At 42.7% G+C, this 23992-nt stretch overlaps 1 protein-coding gene across 5 annotated transcripts in view; it reads right to left on the bottom strand.

The window, feature by feature from the left end:
- The window catches only part of LOC140727645 (NXPE family member 3-like), a 129138-nt gene extending 109213 nt beyond the window's left edge, over positions 1 to 19925 (bottom strand). For 4 of the 5 annotated variants that reach the window (XM_073045262.1, XM_073045259.1, XM_073045258.1 and 1 more), the window contains exon 1: positions 19552 to 19925. The gene's annotated coding sequence lies outside the window, so the exon portion shown is untranslated. Of the gene's footprint in view, positions 1 to 16405; positions 16469 to 19551 lie in introns of all 5 variants that reach the window. The other variant, XM_073045260.1, reaches the window with a different exon arrangement.
- Between the last annotated feature and the right edge of the window lie 4067 nt (positions 19926 to 23992).

The raw sequence follows: 23992 nt of genomic DNA, 5'->3' as shown, positions 1-23992 counted from the left end.
TTTCCCAAACATTGAGTGGGATAACCTGGTGACTAATGGATTACAGGAACGTGAATTCATTGAGTTATTGAGTGACTGTTTTTTGACCCAGAATGTTAAGACACCAACACGGGGGGAGAGACCTGTCCAGATTAGATATCCCATAACAATCAAAATAGAATTTTGAGTATGGAAATTGTTGAGCCTTTGGGAACGTGATCAGAACATGTAAGTCTCAAAGTTCTTTGGGAGAGTATATCAGTAAAATCTAAAGTCATTAAATTGAATTTCAGAAATGCAAAGCTGGTGCAGATTGGCAAAAACTTCAGAGGTAAACTAGAAGAATCTGCTTGATGTTGAGGAACAGTGGAGTTGATTTAAAGAGGTAACGTATGCAGTTTAGGAAATGTTCATACCCAACGTCATGAGAAGCCATAAAAACAATAGATCAACTACATGGATGAATAAAGATATACATCAAAATTATTAAAGATACTATAGAAGGAATACAGAAAAAATAGTAATGATATTAACCGTAGGGCCTATGAAAATATGAGAGCGATAGTCAAGAGGAATATTTGGATTACCAAAGGCAGGTTGAGAAGGACATTGCTGATAATGCCAAGATTGACTCTAAGAGATTTTTCAAATACTTTAGTAATAAAAGTAAAGTCAAGGAGGAAGTGTATTAGGAATAATAGTGGGGTGTTAAATAATGCAGAGAAGGACATAGCGGATGCACTTAACTCATATCTTGTAAAGTATTCAGCTGCAAAGATGTTAGCAATATGTCAGTAAGTGTACAGAAAAATAAGATTGTTTTAAGTGACTGAGAGATCTTAGAAAGTGAGGTCCTGCTTCAGCTGAAAAGGCTGAACTTTAATAAATCTCCAGGGCCAGACAACAAATATCCAAGGGTACTTAAAGAGGTCTGTGATTATAAAGATAAACCCCTAATGTGTATTTTTCAAAAGTCATTGAAGACTGGTGAAATCCCTAAGAACTGGAAGTGGGCTAACGTTGTCCCAAGGGTGACAGCACTGGCCCTGGTAGCTATAGACCAGTAAGCTTAATGGGTATCACATGCAAGAAAATGGAAACAATAACAAAGAATGAGAAGGAAAAGCAGCTGATAAGAACAGGCATGTCAGCAGAAAACCAGCATGGGTTCAGAAAGGGGAAAATCAAGTTTTACTAATATGCTGGAGTTCTATAAAGAGGCAACTAAAAATTATAACAATAAAGAGGTTGGTATCATCTACTTGTACTTTCAGAAGGCATTTGACAAGGTCCCCTACAAGAGGTTAATACTCAAATTACAGGAGGTAGGGAGGTAAAGTGTGTGAATGGGTGTAGAATTAGCTCAAAAATGGAAAACAATGAACTATGGTGAGAGGATCATTTTCACACCAAGAAGAGGCTTCTTCAAGGATTGGTTCGGGACCACTGTTGGTTTTAATTTACATTAATAATTTGGATAAGCACACAACAAACATGCTAGTAAAGTTTGCCGATCACAAAAAAAATTAGGGGTGGGTTGATAGCATTCAGGGAGCAGAATCAATACAGTGAGATCTAACCGAAATCCAGATATGGCCAGATAAATCACAGATGAAATTGAAATTAAATAAATGTGAAGTATTACATATAGGAGGTAGAAATATTAGATACAGTATAAATATACATTGGAGCATGTTGAGTTAGAAAGTGTACTGTATGTAAAGAATTTGGGCATCCTGGGCATTTGGGCATTATCACTATCAACATCTAGACAATATACAGAAGCGATTCGGAAGGCTATTAGAATGTTGGCCTATATAATGCACTCATGTGAGTTCAAGTCAAGAGATGTTCTCCTTAATCTGCGTGATGCACTTGTGAGGACATGCCTTGAATTCCGTGTACAATTTTGGTCTCCACATTGTATGAGGGATAAGAAGGCACTGGAGAGAGTACAGGGAAGGGTGACTAGACTCATTCCAGGTCTGCAGGGTATGAGATATGAAGAAAGATTGAAAGAATTAAACCTTTTTAACCTAACTAGACACAAAATGGGAGGAAACATGATAGAGGTGTTCCAGATGATTAAGGGTATAAGTAAAGTGGATGTCAGCTGCTACTTCAAAATTAATCCATCTTCAAAGATACGGGACCATTGCTGGGGACTGGTTAAAGGGATATTTCAGACTAACAGCAGGAAGCATTTCTTTACACATCAAGTCGTGGATACTTGGAACAAACTACCTAGTTGTGTAGTTTAGATTAGTACCTTAAGAGACTTTCAAATCTAAACTTGATAGTTATTTCAACACACTATGTGAATAGGAATTTGGCAAGCTTTGTTGGCCCAAATGGCATGTTGTCAAAAACTTTATGTTCTAATGTTCTCACATCCTTTTGAACCTACTCCCTGTCACTTACAATGCATTCTCTCTGGTATTAAACATTTCAACACTGGGAAACAGATACTCTCTGTCTACTCCATCTATGTCTCTCATAATCTTATAAACCTCTATCAGATCTCCCCTCAGCCTCAGCCATTCCAGAAAAAAAACAACACAAGTTTATCCAGCCTCTTGTGATAGCACTTGCTTTCTAAACTAGGCAGCATCTTGGTAAATCTCTTCTGCACCCTCCCTAAAGTCTCAACATCCTTCCTATAGTGGGGCCAGTAGAACTGAATGCAAAACCGCAGAAATGTCCTAACTAGAGAATTTGCATATAACCTCTTGACATTTGAACTCAATGTCTGGCTGCTCTCCCTCCCTCTCTAAAATGCTGGGGACACAATCCGAGATGTCCCTGACCCTGACACCTGAGACGCACATACCATCCGGGTGTCCTGTTCATGTTCACAGAATCTCCTGTCTGGTACTCTGACCATTGCCCCTTATCACTACTGCTCCCTTGCTCTTATTCTCTTGCTCTTGATCTATGCATAGAATGCCTTGGGATTCACTTTGATCCTAGTTGCCAAGGACTTTTCATGGCCCCTCCTGGATTTCCTAGTTCCCTTCTTTCTTCTCTTCTGCCTTCTTTTTACTCCTCATATGCTTCCTTTGATTCTAATTTTTGAAGCTTTACATACTTTTCCTTTATCTTCATTTTATCACTTCTTATAAATTTATCACTTCTCTGGACATCCAAGGTTCTTTCTATCCCCATTCTTCCTTCTGACAGGAGCATACCTTTCCTGTTCTCTGTGCAACTGATCTTTAAACAGCCTCCACATGTCTAATGTGGTGTTGCCAGAAAAAAAATGTGTTCCCAAAGACAAATAGGACCAGAAATGGCCGAGTAGAGATAGCAGGAATAAGAAATGCAGCTGGATGATATAATAGACCTAGTGGGACTAAGAGAACAGATTACTGAAGAGTGGTAGTTGCAGTAATGGGATTTATTGTTGCTAAAATGCTCAAGAAGGCAAAGGAGGAATCAGTACAAGTATTCATTAAGGAAATTAAAGTACTTAAGCTGTATGAGGTGACTATAAATATAATTCTAGACAGAGTAAGCAACATTTCTTAGGAAGAACATATGGAACAGACAGTTTATGGTTTCCTTTCCAGTTGTTGGCTGTTGTTCTGCAGTAACCAGCCAACAAGTCCATATTTAGATAATGATGCAGCAACTGGAAACAGTGCAATGCAGCCTGATTGCCAACTGTGATCATTGTTTATAGACAATCAACCTTTGTATGCAAGGATGCTCCGGGAGCATATAGTCTAGGGCAGCCTTTCTCAAACTTTTTACCCTGGAGGAACCCCTGAAATAATTTTTATGTCTCAGGAGTCCCTATATAAAAAAACATTATATCTACAGCTCAGGGTACCTTAATGTGATCAGTAAGTTGTAGATATGATAATCCAAAAATAATTGTCAATGTTCTTTTGAGTAGAGAGTGAATTTTTAGCCAACCTGTCTTGAAAAAAGAAACAGATAGTTAAGCTTAGTTTACCTTTCTTGAAATCAATTTCTTTCTTTCCCCTTCATAAATTTTTAAAATTCATAAGGCAAACATGATAAATTTCTCAATTCCAGGTTAAACTTGAGATAAGCACACACAGAGTTCACCTTCAATGAGATTATTGCTATCATCTCATTTGATACTAGATACTTGTTGGCTTGTTCACACATGTAAGACATTTTAAACTGCAGCAAAATGTTCATTGCTTTCCTATGAGTAGCAGGATGCTCTTCTTTCACAGAACTTACCAGGGGCAGGTCAGCAAATCTCATCTTGAGTGCACGATCTCACAAAGTTCTTCCTTTCTCTCAATGAATCTTCTCAAGCTGAGCAGAAGATTCAGAGAAAAGGTCCCTCACCTAGTCATACACTTGTGCTGAAAGGGAGGAAGAATACTGTTCAATTTTGTTCTGCTGTTCTTCCAGGTGGTTTTCAATAAGACTCGAGACTTTGATATCCTTCCTCACTCTCAAGCCCAAGCAGTAGTGGAAAATTTTCAGGATTTCCTTTAGCAGCATGATTTTTCCAAAGATTTGGTTTTCTTTTAAATCCAAGAATCTTGACACTTGAAGTCAAAACATTTACTTCAGGGGCTTGCAGAGACTTGCTCAACTGGTTCATATGATGAAAAATGTCTGCTTAGTAGGCTAGTTTCTGCAGCCATTCTTCATCTTCAAAGCACTGAACAAAATTTGGCCTATTGTTTTCTTAAAAGTACTCCTGCAATCCACCTTTCAACTCAAATACCCCGTTGTGAACTCCTCCTCTGTTAAGTCACCGGATTTCTGTCTGTAGTAGAGATTAGTGTGCTCTTTGTACAGGTTTTCACACTTTTTTCAACATTCTTGAGTGAACTGGTATTGAAGCTACTAAACAACTTGCTTCATTTTTCCTTTTACTGACTGTAACTTTAGTTTTAAAAACTTTAATCAGTTTGTTTTGAGATTCCAATAGTCATTAAAATATTCAGCACTTGTATATGTCTTATTGCTGTGATTTGTAGTTAAGTGGCTTTTCAATTTTGCTGGAGCCATTGCTGCCTTTTTAAATAGTTTGCCACGGACTAGACGCAATGAGGTGGGACAACTTAGATCACCAGTCCATGTAAAACCCGTTGACAAGTAGCTTTCATTGTAAAGAAATGGTGCCTGTGATTACTTTAGTCGCACCCATAGCTTTTGTCTCCAGGACCCAGAAGAGGCTGGTGGACTTCTTCTGGAGCAACGGGAGGCACTGGGTCTCTGCTGAGATCCAGAGTCTTTCCATTGCGGAGAACGGTCAGTCATTGCTGTGTCCACATCCAGTCAGCGGCTCTCTGCCTCAGAGATGCCTGTATAGCGACCACCCTCCAAGACACCATGTGCTGACGACGCCCCTCCAATGGGGACACTCCCTTCCAGCAGACAGCATCAGCCGCACCGCTTTGACGGAATTCCCCGCTTTTACCGAGAGCTGGTGATGGTATGGGCTCTAGTCTCATCCGGACAGGGTGCTCCTGTGCTGATGGGGGATGGTGCTTGAGCTGCGAGAGGGACCGGTCCCCATCCTATCAAGGTGGGTGTCGAGAGGGCTCGGGGAAATGGAGGGGTTCCGACTACACCAGCACCTGATGGGCCGGGAGTCTCGCCAGACCCAGGCCCCAGGAGAAGGTCCCGCATAACGTCAGCCATTCACGGGGATGCCCACCGTGCCCTTCCGTGCCACTCCAAAGCATTTCTTGTACAGGCTGCTCTTGCACACCTTTCACTTCCTTGCCTTCGTTTGCTGACCAGGCTCATCTTAGCAGTTTGTTTTACCATCTGGCAGTGGAGGAGGCCCCCAGTGGAAATCTCTTTATGCAGGGGCCCTTCCCCTGTACACTGGGACGTGCGGTGTTGCATAGGGCAGTACAATGCAAGAGGTGTTTTAAGCAGGTTCACTGACACCTCGTCCACCTGTCCATTCTGTGGTTGTGAGGAGTCAGTGTACTATGCTGCGATGGAGTGTGAGAGGTTGCAGCCCCCATCTGGGCATCTCAAGGAGCTGCTGCTTAGATTCTGGTTGCAATTCTGCCCCGCACTCCTTATATACGGGCACCCATTACGGTAGGGGTTGGGTCACAAGGAGGATCTAATGGTGGGCTTGCTCCAGGACCTGGTCAAGACGGCCATTCTTGGATCGAGCGGTGGAAAGTCGAGGGCTCGGCCAGGGCTGACTGCCTGCCTCTTTTCCAAGGATACCTTCTTGCCCGACTGTCCTTGGAGAGGGAGCATGCTGTCACAATGGTTTCAATGGGGGATTTCCTAGAGCGGTGCCCCCATGACCCAAGGGGATTTACTACTTTATAGACTGTTTTAGAGACAGCTTCAATTTGAATTTATTCAGGGGGATGTCAGAGAGTGATGGGTGCGTGGAATGCACTGCCAGTAACGGTGGTAGAAGCAGATATAATAGGGTCTTTTAAGAGACTCTTAGATAGGTACATGGAGCTTAGAAAAGCGGAGGGCTATGCGATAGGGAAACTCTAGGCAGTTACTAGAGTAGGTTACATGGTCGACACAACATTGTGGGCCGAAGGGCCTGTAATGTGCTATAGATTTCTATGTTCGAAATACTTAATGTTTGTACTTTGTGTATTTGTTGTGTAAATAAACTTTTATAGTTTTGTTTAAAAAACAGACCTTTTTGTGGCTGTTGTTACACTTGTGCAGTGAAATGACTCAGAAAATTGTAATTCTTCATCATTAACCCTATCAGAATTGTCCATAAGCCCAGGCATAGAATCCTTCTCTTCTATCTCACACCTCCTCTTCAAAAATCACCAGCCTGGACCTTGTTTAGAATGAAAATTTCCTTACAATTTTCTACTGCACTGATAGAGTTTGTTAGCTCCCATAAGTCAGTCGGCGGCACATAAGGGAAAGTTGGGGGAGGTAATTCTCCTGTCTCACATCAAAAGCTGAGAATACTGCACCCTGCTATACTGGGCTGAGATTGCTACTGGAGCTGCTCGGCCACGATCCACAACTGCGAGTGCTAGCAGTTTTATTTTAGTCACAATCGCTTGCAGAACACCAAGTGTTCTCACGGAATCCTGGTTGAGAAACCCTGATCTAGGGGTTGTTCTCCACATCCCACATCAGCTGCAGAATAAGACATTTGTTGAATACTGAGTGCATAATATAAGCAGGGAGCTTGAATAATGATGAATAGTGATCCAGACCACTTATACTAAATGACAAATAGCCAAAGACAGCTGTCACCATGAAGGGAATCATTGCGCCTGCTTCGTCCACTCCGCCATTAGATTTCCGAATGCTTCATAAACACTACCTCACTATTTTGCTCTCTTCCTGCACTATTTATTTTTTATATACTTTATTGCGATTTATAGTAATTTTATACATATTGCACTGTACTGCTACCACCAAACGTCAACTTTCACAACATATGTCAGTGATAATAGGCTTAATTCTGATTCAGAAGAGGAAGTAGATGCATTGGAACTTAGTTGTGGATTTACAAATCAGAACCAGCTTGCGATTGATGCAAAGGCTGATGGTTCCTTTATCTGGAGAATAAACCCCACCCAGTCTCACACCGACGGGGGCAGGTGACCATCACACACCCCGGTTACAGTCAGGGTGACCCACAAATACACAACCAAATAACTGTATAACCCAAGCTAAAATGTAACAATAAATGAACTCGAACTTCCCACCATAATCCCATAAAAGCATTTTAACACAAGAACAATAAACAGTACTGGCCATTAGAAATGCAGGGGCAGGCTGTCGACCACATCCCACCCAGAACGTCACATTGCCCCCACCTAAGGGGTCAGCCATCCCCGGCAAACCCAGAGTTCATAGCAAGGTCCAAAAGTTCCGGTGGGCGTTGACACTGCCACCTGTTTGTGTGATGCAAGAGCCAGGGCACTCGGAGTGTCATTTCCTTCCTTCAGCCTCGCTGGGTTAGTGGTGGCCAAGGGCTGATTCGGTGCCAGCCAGTCCCAGTGAAGTACGAATGCCTTCCACCGCTCAGGTAACCGCACCCGAGGGATACGATCAAGCACCTCTCCTAGTGGCTTCCATGCCTGGGGGATTGTCCCTACTTCCAGGAGGGGCAGTAGACCCATACTGGGGCCCCCACCATGTAATGCTGCAATGGCACCTTAGACTGGTGGCCCAGTCCCTTCAGCGCCTTGCAGGTGTCGCAGCCGTGCACAAACAACTCCACATTCTGCCTGTACCCAGGCCAATAGAAGTGTTCACGCAGCCTGCCCAATGTCTTTGCAACTCCGAGATGGCCGGCCCCTACCAGCCCGTGCACCGACTGCAGCACCGTGGCGCAGAGCCCTCGGGGGAGTCTGTCACCGTCGGACAACTGCCACTGCCTGAACAGCAACCCATTGTGGACCTCCAGCATCCTCCACTGTGAATATTGGGCCTTGGTCTCTGGATCCAGGAAGGAGACCTCTGGCTAGTCTGGCCTTCGTCCCACAGTCAGCCATTCCTTCACCCGGGCCAGCACAGAATCGCTCACCTGCTCGTTGCTGGTCCATGGTGGGGAGGTGCCAGCAAATGACAAATATACTTGAGTTGCACAAAGAAAAGAGACACATCTTTTAATCTGGACCACACTGTTGTTGCACCCAACAATGTTTGATGCACCATTGGATGCAAAACCAATGCAATTTGCAAGTCTCTGGCCACATCTTTTGATTTCCTTGTCAATCAAATTGAATATGTTTTCTCCTGTAGCCTCTTGTACCAGAATTAAACCTAGAAATCCAGTTACAATTTCCTTTGTCCTATCACTTAAAAATCAAAATAAAATGCACAAGTGTTTTTGCGTTGAAATGTCAATAGATTCATCTATACTGATGGCATATTTCTTGTTCTGAAAGTCATCAATGAGATCAGTTTTCAGTGCAGGCAAAGTGGTGTTTTTGATTAAGCATGCACATTTAGTTTTATGTAACTTTATGTGCTCCACTGTACTCCCATGCCCATGTGCTATCATGATTTCACTAAAGTGGTCAACTGTACATATTGCACAATGGCAGGTTACGCTTACAGCAATTTGCAACTCCACTGCCTTAACTTAGAAAAAGGATGGCATGTAGTTTTCGTGCAGATAATTTTAGCATATAAAAAAGCCAGGAAAGCACCAAAAAGCCAAATGAATTTTCTGAAGCCAACCAAATTGGGGGAAAAAGCCAATTTTCTGGAATTTGGCTCAGAAAAAAAGCCAATCTAGTAGCCGTGCACCGCACCGGTATCAGAGGTTGCTTCCTGGCTGGCGGCGCTGGTCGGCAGGTCCTCGTCAGACAGGTACCTGTCCTCGTCAGTTTCCTCTTCCGCCTCGATGACAGAAGCCTAGGCTCGCTGCGTGTGGGGCGATGCTGGACCACTGGGGTGCTAAGATCGCTTCTGCTCTCCCCGACTCGTCCAGCGAAGATATACATTTCCACACTTTCAGCTACTCACGTGGCGCTCCGTTGTTTCATCTTTACACACCATTGTTGTGGAGTATACTCCCTGCCACCCGACCCCTCCCACGGGACAAAAACTCAAAATCGTGGTCCTTCCCCACCGGGCTCTTGCGCTGAGGTTTGAGTGCGTCTGTCAGCACGTACTCCTGCAGCCGAGAATGTGCCATTCGGCAGCATTCTCCCACGGACATCTCCTTGTGCTGGTAGACCATCAAGTTTCGGGCTGACCAAAGAGCGTCTTTCACTGACTTGATGATCTGCCGGCAGCACCGGATTCCGGTCTCCGTGTGCGTGCCCGCGAACAGCCCGTAGATCGCAGAGTCCTCTGTTACGCAGCTGCTGTGTATGAACCGTGACACTAGCCCTTTCATCCTCCTCCACACCTTCTCCGCGAACTCAGTGTGCAAAGTTTCATTGTGATAGACACAAAAACAGACCGGACACCATGACCAAGCTAGAATGAACCCCACCCAGCGTCACACAGACGGGGGAGGTGACCATCACACACCCCCCGGTTACAGTCAGGGTGACCCACAAATACACAAGCAAATAACTGTATAACCCAAGCTAAAATGTAACAATAAATGAACTGGAACTTCCCACCATAATCCCATAAAAGCATTTTAACACAAGAACGATAAACAGTACTATTAATTAGAAATGCAGGAGCTGGCTGTCGACCACGCCCCACCCAGAATGTCACAGCATGCTACCATTACAATATTGGGATTAATTTTCTTGCAGGCATTTACAGGAAAAATGAAATACAATGGACTTTACAGAAAACTGCATTAGCAAAAACTGACGAACAACCAATATGCAAATAAAAAACAAAATACTGAGAATGTGGGTTGTAACGTATGCTTGAAAGTGAGTTTGTAAGTTGTGGAATCAGTTCAGAGTAGGGGTGAATGAAGTTATCATCACTAGTTCAAGAGCCTGATTGTGGACTTCAGGAAGGGTAAGATGAAGGAACACATACCAATCCTCATAGAGGGATCAGAAGTGGAGAGAGTGAGCAGCTTCAAGTTCCTAGGTGTCAAGATCTCTGAGGATCTAACCTGGTCCCAACATAACGATGTAGTCAGAAAGAAGGCAAGACAGCGGCTATACTTTATTAGGAGTTAGAAGAGATTTGGCATGTCAGCAAATACACTCAAAAACCTCTATAGTTGTACCGTGGAGAGCATTCTGACAGGCTGCATCACTGCCTGGTATGGAGGGATTACTGTACAGGACCGAAAGAAGCTGCAGAAGGTTGTAAATCTTGTCAGCTCCATCTTGGGTACTAGCCTACAAAATACTCAGGACATCTTTAGGGAGCGGTGTCTCAGGCAGCGTGCATTATTAAGGACCTCCAGCACCCAGGGCATGCCCCTTTCTCAATGTTACCATCAGGTAGGAGATACAGAAGCCTGAAGGCACATACTCAGCGATTCAGGAACAGCTTCTTCCCCTCTGCCATCCAAATCCTAAATGGACATTGAATCTTTGGACGCTACCTCCCTTTCTTAGTATACAGTATTTCTGTTTTTGCACATTTTTTAATCTATTCCATATACGTAATTGTTTTTATTATTAGTTATACTACTTTATTTCATAATTTTTCTCTGCTAGATTATGTATTGCCTTGAACTGCTGCTGCTAAGTTGACATGCCGGTGATAATAAACCTGATTCTGATGGTTGAAGGGTAATAACTGTTTCTGAACATGAGTTTGTGTGGGTAAAGGGTTCTGTACCTGCTGTACATTTCAACCAGAACAATTAAGTGCGGACACAAGGAGTTCTGCTAATGATATTCCAATACTCCAAGTGTAGCTTATCCAATGATATCCCAAATCTTACACTCAATTGCCTTGCCTATGAAGGCAAACCAACTAAATGCCCTGACTACCCTATCCATCTTTTATCCTGCCAGCAATAGTTATTATGGAGTTGGAGCCTGTCCAACAGTTTGTCAGATACTTTGCTGATGGATTGTTTGGGAATGTTAACTACCACTAACTTGTTCTAAGGATTATGAGTAAGTATAGTGGTATGCTCGGCACAGCGCATGATGGTAACACAATGTCCCGATTTTTTCATTGCATATTTTATGAATAAAGTATTTATCTGGGCAAGAATTACCCCCTTTTACTCATGTTAAGTATAGCTTCTCATTATGTATCAGCACCAAGATGAACCTAAAAAATAAGTTCTCCAAGCGTCGCTCCCTCCTTCATTTGCCAGTTTCTAAACCCGCCCCCACCTTTTTATTCTGGCGTCTTCTCCCTTCCTTTTCAGCCCTGAAGGAGGGGCTCGGCCCAGAACATTGACTGTTAATTAATTTCGATAGATGCTGCCTGAACTGTTGACTTCCTTAAGTAGTGTGTGTGTGTGTGTGTGTGTGTGTGTGTGTGTGTGTGTGTGTGTGTGTGTGTGTGTGTGTGTGTGTGTGTGTGTGTGTGTGTGTGTGTGTGTGTGTGTGTGTGTGTGTGTGTGTGTGTGTGTGTGTGTGTGTGTTGGTTTGGAATTCTGGCCTCCGCGTATATTCTCGTATTTCTAATCCTGCAGTTGCATTGATTTAAACACATTCAAAAGGCATGAACAGGTACATTAAGATAGGAAAGGTTTTGGAGTCGGGGCACCCACCATTTTTTATGCCATGGGCCAATACCTTTAAGCAAGGGGACCGTACTTGGGAACCTCTGTTGTAGAAGGCTATGGGCCAAGCGCGGGCAGGTGGGACTAGGTTAGAGGGGGGACCCTGGTTGGGCTGTAGGGCCTATTTCTGTGCTCCATAAAACATACAGAGCACATACTTTGTCTTATATGCAGAGGAGTGCACAATGTCTGTGTTGGGGAAGCGGTGGGGGGAGTGAGCTAAGTGTGATTTTACGAAGGCAGAACAAAAGCTGTGTCTTGGATCTGATCTGCAGGTGGACAGAAAGACTTGGAGAAAGGATTTAAAAGACTTTGAATAATCGGCCAAAACTGGTTGAACATTTGGCTGACGAAGGAGTATGGAATCTAGGAGGAGCATTTATGGAGATTATGAGATAGTGCAGCGGGGCAAGGAAAGTGAGAGTCAGGATTTACTGACCTAGACATGCTTTCGATGTGCTTCACGTGAATAGAATAATGGAGGGTGGGAGAGTGCAGCCAGCAGACGGTAGGAGTGGGTATGGGCTTTATGTGACAAAAGGGCTTATCCAACAGCGGCAGCAGCTCTCGCCAGTGGTGAACGATGTGTAGGTAGCTGAAAAAAACGTTTATTGGTTAACGTAAACTAAAAAAGTTTGTATCGAGCTACTGTGTTAAAAAAACTATTGTTTTGCCTTCCATCCATGCAGGTCATTTCATTACAACAGTGTACTGAGGCAACAGGAGGCAAAGGTAACAACAGAATAGAGTATCACTGTTACAACGGAAGTGCAGCGCAGTCAGAAGATCGTGTGTGTGGACAATCAAGGTACTGTAAATTGTGAGGTTAAAAGTCCGTTTCACCTTACAAGGGCACTGTCTAGAAAACTGTGAATGATGTCCGCGAGCGTGGTTTCAGAGGTTTAGGACCGAGTGGAAGTCAGCAGCCAGGGTTTCCGAAGGGTGAGAGACGAAGACCCGGGAATTAGAGAGAGAAATGACGGAGAACTGACCCCATAATAGTTCACAAAATACAGAGTAAGTGCAAAGGACAAGATAATGCTCGGAGCCTTCCGCTAGTGGAATAGTGCTTGTGTTAGGAAGAGATGATTACCTCCACAAAGCTAACAGCCCACTCCTATTTTCAAATGGCTTGTTGTACGTGGAGTAGAACTTTAGAGTACAGAAATTGGCCATATCTGAACATGAGATACGTGAGAAAGTAATTGATTTCTGTTCCTTTACAAAACCATTGAATTGAACCATTGAACCATTGAATGATCTTTATTCTCATTATACATAGGTACAATGAAACTCTGTTTGGCTTCCTCTCAGGCAATCAAACAAAGTGGTAGATAAAAACAAGACAGTAACAGAAATACAGTATTAAATAGATAAGTAGCAGAAAATAAGTTGCAGCAGCACTGGAATATCACAGTAATGCACAAAGTGCCGTTAGTGCAAGTATTTGAGCCCTTGTGTGTGCTCACATTTTCAGTCATTGCTCTGTGGGCGTGGTGTGGTGGAGGCCACAGCTCTGGGGTAGAAGCTGTTCCTCAGTCTATTTGTTCTGGCTTTTAGTGTCCTGAACCTTTTGCTGGACGGCAGCGAGTCAAACAGGGAGTGGCGGGGGTGTGTGGTGTCTCTGGTTATGCTGATTGCTTTCCTCCTGAGTCTGCTGGAATAGATAGTGTCCAGTCCTGGGAGCTCCATCCTGACAATTCACTGGGCTGCCTTTGCCACACGATGCAGGTCTTGTCGCTCAGCGGCTGTGCAGCTAGCATACCACACTGTGGCACTGTTGGTCAGGGTGGTTTCAATTGTGCTTCTGTAGAAGTCAAGCAACCACTTTTGTGGGAGTTTGGCTTGTTTCAGCTTTCTGAGCAAGAAGAGTCTTTATTGTGTCTTTTTTACAAGCAGCGAGGTGTTGGTGGTCCACGTCAGCTGCTTTGACAACATAACTCCAAGGAACTTTAGGTTTTCCACAATTTCCACTACCTCTCCATGTACATGGAGGGGGTTGTGTACTCTGTCCTTTGATCTCCAGAAGTCAATGATCATCTCTTTTGTTACAGAAGTGTTAAGGACCAGGTCGTTGTCCTTACACCACTCCGTCAGATGATCTACCTCAAGCCTGTAGGCTGTTTCATCCTCGTCCGAGATCAGGCCAACCACTATGGTATCGTCTGCAAATTTAATTATGGAGTTGGAAGTGCATTAAATTATGGGGGTGCAGTCATGTGTGAAGAGTGTGTAGAGCATAGGGCTCAGCACACAGCCCTGCGGGGTGCCTATTTTTAAGTTGAGGGTAGTGGAAGTGTGCTTACCAACTCTGATTAGCTGTGGTCACTGTGTGAGAAAGTCCATGACCCATGAGCACAGGGAGGAACCAAGGCCAAGAGTGTTCAGTTTGCTGACCAGTTTATGGGGGATGACTGTGTTAAATGCTGAACTGAAGTCCACAAATAACATCCTCACATAGGTGTTCGGTTCCTCTAAGTGAGTCAGAGCCATATGGAGGGCTGTTGTGATTGCATCCTCTGTAGAGCGGTTTGCCCGGTAGGCAGATTGGCGTTTGTCCAGATCAGGTGGGATTATTCCCTTAATGTGTGAGAGCACAAGTCTCTCAAAGCACTTCATGGCTATGGGTGTCCGCACTACAGGGTGGTAGTCATTCAGGCACTTCACAGCTGATTTTTTGGGTGCTGTGATGATGGTGGAGGTTTTAAGTCATGTTGGAACAGCAGCTTGTTGCAGTGAGAGGTTAAATATACTTGTAAACACCTCAGCAAGCTGGTCGGCACATGTTTCAGTACCCAGCCGGGCACTCAGTCTGGGCCAGCTGCCTTACTCGCATTCACTTTCCTCAAGGTGGATCTCACCTGACGTTGCTTACGGACCAGTGTTAAAGAAGATGGCAGAGTTTGTCATTGAAACCTAGATTATAATCAATACCTTTACCCGGCTTAAAGCCCAAGATGAGTTTATTCATCATTTACATTGGGAAAGCACTAGATCCTTTTTTAACTGAATACTTTGTTACTCACTCTTCTTATGGCAAATGATTATCACATGCAGTAGTCTGTAGCTTCCCCTTGGATTTGAACTGGGAGGCAATTCGATGTGGCAGAACTAAGGCAAGGTGAGGCAACCAACCCGTTGCTGAGAGTGAGGAAGACCCAAGGTCCAATTGATTTAAGCACTGGGCTGAATTGTAAAGGTTGGGTACAGGTTGAACAGAGGCAGCGGGGTCCAGACACCAGAGCATACCGAAGCAGCTGAACCTGATATTTGGATGTTAATTTATGTGCTGGGCGAGATTAAAAATGTCAGGGTGTCTGGGCCTGAGGCGAGGGACGGGCCAGTTCAGTTCAGCTTGCAGCTCCATGACGTTTACTCGGCTATGCATTGAACTATGGACCTCAGACTCTCTTTGTGGAGTTCAGTTCAGAATGGTCGTTTTTCTTACAGGTTCTTCTGGGTTTCTTAGTTTCGTGACTGTGTTAGGAGACTAATCTCAGTGTTGTATAATGTATACATGGTTTGATAATAAATGTACTTTGAACATTAAACTAAGGTTACATACAGCCTTTAAAGAGGAGGAGGAAAAAAGTCTATTATTATTCAAAAAGCAGGAACTCCCCCTGAAGTTTTGCCTAATATTGTTCTTGGGATAACATTGCACAAAACTATTAGTTTCTGCAAGATGTTGCTGTTCACAACTTATTTGTTCAGATGAACAGTGAAAAAACTTAGTATGTATGTCCTGAGGTTTTGAAAAATGTTATGCAAGAGGTAATTTTGCCTATATACCTTATCTATGCTTCTCATAATATTATATACATACTTCTGTCAGATTGCCATCTCAGCCCTGAGACTCAAGAAAGCAATACACACTTGCCCAACCTTTCATTTTTTGTGAGTAGTCTCTAATCCAGGCAACATCCTGGTGAACTTTTCATGCACTCCCTCTGAAACCTCCACCCCTTTCCTGTAACATGGAAACCGGAGCTGCACACAATATTTTAAATGTTGTGACCAAACTTTCGTAAAGCTGCTAGATGCCTTCCCAACATTTATACTCAACACCTCAAATGATGAAGACAAATATGCTGTAGCATTTTTTACCTCCATATCTACTTTGTTGCGACCTTCTGCAATGAACTCATACAAAATAACTTGGTCAAAATAAAGAACCATTCACTTCCTATTTGATATGACATGTGGTGGCATTTTATAGGTGTCAATTGTACAAAAAAAAGAGAAAGAAATTTAGTCAATGCATTGAACAGGCATCATTATATTTGCAAGTGTAGTATTAGTATGATAAATTGCTTTATAAAATATATCGAGACTTACTTGACTGTCTGCATATTGTGGTATGCTGTTAAACCTGGATCCAAAAGTATGCAGCACTGTTCCCTGTGTTTTAATTAATATTACAATTTTATTACATGTGCTGATTTTGTATAAACCTGAGTTATTTACAAAATGATGTACATGGTGTTCACAACAAACTATCCAATTATTCAAAATTGGATTTGCTGCCAACATCACACCAGTTTTCACTTATTATTTGGGCGTACAGATAATCAGAGCCTGGAAGTTTATGGAAAAATCTGATTTTAGGTTCAGATAATTACATGTAATTGTACTGATTGTCTGGAGACTAAGAAGTGCTCAATAGAAGTGTACATTCAGCTTCCCTTAACTAAAATATCAACCGTTTGTATTAAACCTTCAGAAGAAAATATGTCTCTTGAACAGCTATTTTGCAGAATGTTAGATAATGTGAGTATTATCTCTAGCAAACTCTTTGCAGATGTAACAGAACTCAGATGTATAGACTGTGAAGGCTTTGTTCATTTGCAGTTTCCATACATATGATGTTTCAGCTGGTGCATTTCTTCACAACCTAAATAGAGATGCTTAAAGAGTCGTACAGCTGTATAGCTCAATGTCAGGCCACCACATCAATGCTGACCTTTTTGCTCATCTACACAAATCTAATTTGCTCACACCAGTTCTGTATTCTTTTATCACTCACCTATTTAAGTATTTGCCTCAATGCTTCTTAAACATAATAATTGTACCTGATTCCAATACCTTTTTGATTGCACATTTAAGTTTTCAAACCACTCCCTGTGTAAAAAAAAAACATCCTCAGATCCTCTTTAGATCTCTTTCCTCTACCTTTAATCTTATATCATCTTGTTTTTGATACCCCTATAAAGGGAGTATGATTTGACTACCCATCTTATCTATACCTCTCATAATCTTATGTACATTTGCCACGTCACCCCTCTGCTTCCTTTGCTCTGCAAAAACAAGCCCAGCCTAATCAATTTCCCTAAGTAAAGTCCGCCAATTCAGAGAATTGCAGTCACGTGTAATCACATTATGTGCAGTAACTACAGAATTTCTAGCTCATTTCATTTCAAGAATAATTGGAGACAATACATGTAGTGGGTACTTATTTGATAATAAAGGTTAGTAGAAACAGTTCTGCAATTCTTTAAACAGGAGGAAAGGAATAAAACTGAAATTACCAGAGGGAAGATGGGGTGAAAATGAATGCTGGCAACGTGAGAGGCTGACTAGAATGGCATTTTGTTGAAATCATTGTTAGTTTTGGAAGGCTATAATGTGTCTTTCAGAAATGGAAACTACTACTGCTCGAGCTTACATTGAAGTTTGTTGCAACAGTGTACGATGCCAAACACAGAAATCAGCTTGAGAATGGGGTAGTGACTTACAGTGAATGACAACTGGAAGCTCAGCTTTGTGATAGCAGACTGAGCAGAGGTGTTCTGTTGGACAGTTATCAACTGGTTTCCATAACTTAGAGACAAATAACTCAAGAAATCTGGATATATCAAGGAGACATAGCTAGAAGATAAAGAGGCATCTGTTTAAAACTGAGATATACAGGAATATCTTTTTGCAAAGGGTGGTGAATCTGTTTAACTCTCCGCCTCAGGTCATTGGAGAGAGAAGATCACTGGAAGTATTTAAAATGGAGATACATAAATTTAAAGAAAGGTCAAGAAATTGAGGGCATGCTTGAGTTCATACTCTCCACAGAAGTTGCCTGACTGTTGAGTACTTCCCAAACTGTTTATATTTAAGCTTTCAAGGTTATTTCTTGACTTTTTGATTACTATGTGGGAAACCATGTTCTGAGCAGTGAATGCAATATATCTGAGCAATGCAGATGGATGGCAGTTTCATCTGGAGAGAGTAGTGGTTCCTTAAGATAACTGAAAAATGGCTGAAATGGAAAAAGTATCTTCCTCATACCCTCCCACCTTCTTACTCTGACTTCCCATCTTTTCTTTCTCCAGTCTGTGAAAGGTCTTGACATGAAACGTGGACTATTTACCCTTTTCCATAGATGCTGCCTGGCCTGCTGAGTTCCTCCAGCATTTTGTGTCTGTTGCATTGCATGCAAAATGATTTGAGAAACCAAGGAGTAATTGCAGAGACAGAAAAGTGAGCCAGAAATTCCAAAGGAAACAATCTCTGAAAGAGGAGAGTAGATGAGAAACATCTGGTAGTGGAAGGAGGTTGGACTGCCAAAATCTATTTAAGAACTTGTTCGATTTTTTGGCTTCCTCCACCCCCAACTTTCGTCTCTTCCATCCTTCAGCTCCACTTTCCTTTTTCTTCGTGAAGAAACGTTTCATGGTCTTCAGACACAATGCTCTGAAATAAGGCCATCGTAGTGTTTTTCACCCATGATAATCAAAGAGAAATCATATACATTTTTCACTATCCCAGGATGGCTTGTCTGACTTTTATAGTAACTGCTCAGTGGCGCCCAGGGCACGTGCCATACCTTAGATGCGCCACTGCTACCGCCTCTCTCATTACCATTCATGTCCCTAAACAGTCGTTCCATGTGAGTCTGTTGGGGTCATTTACTGTATCCTGTGCTCCCGGTATGGCCTCTGTATATCGACGTGACCCGAGCACTTTCATTCCGTCCGCCACAAAAAGCGGGATCAACCGGTGGCCACCCATTTCAATTCTATTTCTCACCGAGGGACTGAGGGAAATCGGGAGAAGGCAGGAGATTGGGGCTGAGAGGAAAATTGAATTAGTCATGATGAAATGGCGGAACAGAATCGATGATCTAATTCTGCTCCTATACCTTATGGTCTTATGGTCTAAAGGTGTTTCTCGAGTCTAAACCGCGGTCATGCAAACTTTTGATTTTGTTTTCGACCCAAAAATCAAAATCAGAACGATGGAAGTCCGGAAGGGTGGTGCCAGTAATACCCGGTCTAACCATAATATATCAAAGTTAAATATTACTTGCAGCAACAATCATATAAGCAGAAGAACTAAAACATATATCGCATGAAGGGCTTTTCTCAAACGGAATTGTGTTTCGATCTATATCTAAGTCTCATTGTACTTTGATGCGACATTGAGAAGTTACTGTCAACAGCAAACAATAATAACAAAAAAAACAAACACTGGATTAAGTTGAAACAAAATACCTCCGTGATGATCTTGTCGCCAAAGGTCACTTCTTCTTTCACATAGTAACACTTGGATGGATCGGGAGAACGAAAAGACTAGCAAAAATAAAGCGGCGACGGCTGCGTCGTTACAATTTACAGCCTGGCAGCCTTACAGAACTGGACGAACCAACGTGGAAGTGCAAAATTCACTGCGGTAAAGAGTCCTATTTGCTGTCACTTTGAGCCAATTGCTTTGTTACGTTTATGGTTTGCGCTAGTTTGAAGTCGTCTATTTTGTCAGATTGCTACAAAATATCACTGCATGGTTTTTGAAAACTTTGTTTCGTTTGGAGAAATTTAAATCGAAAGACGGCAATGTGGCGGCATACAATTTACAAACTGCAGACTTAGAAAGGCGTGGTCGCTAGAGGGGACTGTGGGATGGGGGGTGTTGCTTAGTGTGAAACTGCTCGTTGGTTTTTATTTTCTTGTTTTATTTGACAACTGCTTTCGGGATCGAGAGGGCAAACTCGGCATTTCCCCAACTACTTTCAACAAAGGATGCGAGAGAGCACTGAAGGAGTTTGAAGACGGGGAGCAGGAATTGCGATTGTCAGTGGACAACCTTTCACGCTCTCTAGTTGTAGGGAGAGGAGGATCGGAATTTCTAGAGTCTGCTGTGGGTAATTTTAGATAACTGGCTGCCAAAGATAAAAAAAAACTAAGTGTATTTGGTTTAAAATAAATGTCAGATCAATTTAGCTCCCTTATACGTCGTGGGCTGGGCACAATAGTGATTATAAAGTAAACACAAAGTAGGCTGCAGATGCTGTGGTCAAATCAACACGTACTGTCCTGTTTATTATTTATTGTAATGCCTGCACTGTTTTCTGCACTTTATGCAGTCCAGTGTAGGTCTGTAGTCCAATGTAGCTTTCTCTGTGTTTTTTTTTTTATTACGTAGTTCAGTCTAGTTTTTAGTATTGTGTCATGTGGCACCATAGTCCTGAAAAACGTTGTCTCATTTCTACTATGTACTGTACCAGCAGTGATGGTCGAAATGACAATAAAAGTTGACTTGACTTGACAAACAAGCTGGATGAACTCAGCAGGTCGGGCAGCATCCGTTGAAAGGAGCAGTCAAAGTTTTGGGCCGAGACTGTCGTGGTTACTTGAAATGACCAGGAGACGCAGACAATTCTTTGAGAAGTTTAAACCTTTATTTGCAAACAAAGGCTGAGGCAATCAATGAACTTGTCATCGAAAGCCCACCGAGCTCCGGTGTACAGCATTCTTTATAGTAATTTCTTATCTCAGTTACATTTTGGTTTCATCAGCATACCCAATCAATTTTTAGTTGCATATCATCTATACATTAACTAATCAATCGCTCTTGCCTAGCTCTCGGTGCGCCACCAGTATTTCTTTCCAGTTCACATCTTGGGCCTCATTCCTGGCCAAGGTTGTTTCTCAGTCAGCCTCCTTAACCTCCCTCACATTACATTCCTGCTGGTACCATCCTGTCCGCCGCCGTTATCTCTAAATAAACAAAGGCTGAGTGTAATACATGGAGTACATTTCAGCTAATTAGTGCTGCTAGCTAAACAGGTGTTCTTTAACTGCCACAGTATGTAGCTAAGAGAATCCAAGGTATCCAGTAAAACAATACATAGCAAAATGTGTCTAGTAAAATAATACATAGTTATATTCAGTACATAGGAGTGATTACATAGTGTAGTAAATAGCTAGTACATAGTGGTTATATTTCAGGTATATATAGTGATTATGTCAGGTATATTTCTCAATAAGACCCTTTGTCAGGACTGAAGAAGGAGGGGGCAGGGGCCCTATAAAGAAGGTGGGGGAGGGGGAAGGCGCAGGTGAAAAACAAATCAGAGGAAAGATCAAGGGGTGGGGGAGGGGAAGCAAGGGAGGAGATAGGCCGGAGAGGTGAAGCAGGAATATGAGGGGATGGCACTATGGGTAGTAGAAGAAGGCAGAATCATGATAGTGTTACGTACCCCGTAACTGGGTGTCAGAGCAGCAAAGATAGAAGTATCCGTTGGAGTCTGGTGGTACCAAACTAAAGGTGTTTATTAGTAAACTACACAATACAATATCAAAAATGCAAATATACATATAAAACAAGTTAGCAGTAATAAACCTAAAAGTGTAGGAATAATAATAATCAATAATAAACAAGCTCTATCGATGTCTAGGGGTAAATGAATTGTCATAGAAAAGTATAAAAGTTCAGTTCATAAATGCTGAAGTAGTTATGGTTGTTGTGTTGAAATCATTGGAGAGAGAGAGAGAGAGAGAGAGAGAGAGAGAGAGAGAGCGAGTGAGAGGAACAGATACAGCAGCCAAACCTTCTTTTGCTTTCTTAATCCGTCGTATCGTTGTGGTCATTTAGTTATGACCCCTCTGTTCTTCAGCTAGACTGTCCTTCTGTGGTGGACCCATCACTCTGGCATGAGTGGACACACACACAAGTTCCCACCGGCCCTGCTGTAACACTGTGAGCTTTACCGACTGATCTCCTGGTTCAGTCTCCGAAGCCCCCACCTTTCTGTGGGTTCCCAACACTCAGTCAGTGTCCATTGGCGTATCTGAAGGGTGTCTCTCTAGACCTGTCTTTTTATCCCCACTCACGGGGTCTCAGTTATCCATCAACTCTGAATGACAGTGTTCATCAAATCAGGCCACTCCTACTATCTCCTGAGGAATGTTAATGAGCAAAGTAAAGTCCTTGTAGTGGAAGGTAAATAATCCAGGAAGAGTCATAATACAGTTAATCAACAGTCTCTCTCTCCCCTCTTATCTGTAGCAAATGTTCTTGCCTGTGTTTCGTCTCTCCCTATCATGAGCAGCATAAAAACAGCAATAGTTCGTGGTTCTCGGGGGGGGGGGGAGGATGGGTAACTCTGCACCTCATTGTCCATCAGATCTGTTCATCACTCATAACAATAGAGGTGATAGGCAGCTAGAAGAGGAGGCAGAGTGAAAGTGTGATAGGGGAAGGGAGAGTGAGGGAATTACCAGAAGTTGGAAAATTCAATGGTTCATCAAATTCTCCAACTTCCGATTGAACATCAAATTCTCCAACTTCCGGTAATTCCCTCCCTCGTTGAGTAACTGTTGCCTTCCTATCAACTTGAACCAGTTTACATAATCTTCACTGAAAACAAGGCATTTTCGCTCACTGAACTGCCGCTCTGTTTTTATGACAAACACGAGAAAATCTGCAGATGTTGGGAATCCAAAGCAACACACACAAGATGCTGGAGAATCTCAACAGGCCAGGTAGCATCTATGGAAAAAAAAAGCAAACAGTTAACATTTCAGGCCAAGACCCTTCATCAGGACTGGAAAGGGAGGGGCGCAGTCAGTGTAAGAATGGGGAGGGGGAGTGGTTGGAGAAGAAATACAAGGTGGCAGGTTCTGAATGAAGCCAGGAGAAGGGGAGGGGTGAAGCGCTCCTACAAGTCTACCTTGCCCTTGTACACTCCCTTGATCTCCCTCTTGGTACTTATCCTTGCCTGCAGGGGCATATCTACGGAAAATAGCGTCTATGGCAAGCACTGATATTACGTCCCCGTCCAAACATCTGACACTCATCTTTTAGATAACTTTACCATAATATCAGCTCAAAAATCCAAGTCAAGCTCGTTAATCTTTTAATTAACAAATTATGGCACTTATTATAACTGCACCTTTCTTGCTTTCACTGATGCAAATTGGTCTATAATGCCGCTCTCATCTCCATACTGAACAATAAATTCAAGAAGCTGTTCAGGTCTTGATATTTTCATGTTGACCCACCTTGATAGCAACATTCTGCAATCCAAAATTTCTTCATATAGCTGCTGTCCATCAACATCAGAGCTGTACGATGTTCGCACTTCTTCTTTAGGTCGTTACTGTCGGCGCCATAACACAGTCCCTCAATATCGAAAAGGAACCCAAACTTGGTGTGCAAACGAGCAAACCTTTCGTCCATTTCTCTGAGAAGATGGCCAGCAGTTTCAGTAAGCCAAGGAAATTTCTCACATTGGAGTCATTGTCTAGCTGAAGTGACTCCCTGTGTCCTCGCAAAGCCAGGTTCTGAGTCGCAAGGAATTTTATGCAGTGAAGGATTCTCATCAAGATATCACGCCACTTCTGCTTTTCCTTCTCAATCTGTGACTGAAATACCGTGTCCATAACTCCTCTGTTTCCAGCTAAATTTCTTTCCATTTCTCTCCACTGTGTGAAGCATTCCCGATGATTCTTGGCATTTTCATGAACACTAATCCTTTCAGGTGCTTTCCACTGGTTGAATCCAGTTTCCTGCCCCAATGAGGATTGATGGCCTGACCGGGAATAGGGAAGACACCAGATACAAAGTGCAGACTTTTTAGAAGGGGAATAGACCAGCCATGAGCGAGTCACTTCCTCACCACAACCATTTTCCAATTTCCGCTTGAACCAAGTT

This window comes from Hemitrygon akajei, chromosome 5 (genome assembly GCF_048418815.1).
Source record: "Hemitrygon akajei chromosome 5, sHemAka1.3, whole genome shotgun sequence".
Taxonomy (NCBI): Eukaryota; Metazoa; Chordata; class Chondrichthyes; order Myliobatiformes; family Dasyatidae; genus Hemitrygon; species Hemitrygon akajei.
The sequence above is the reverse complement of the archived record's forward strand: the minus strand, read 5'-3'. Positions and strand labels throughout refer to the sequence as shown.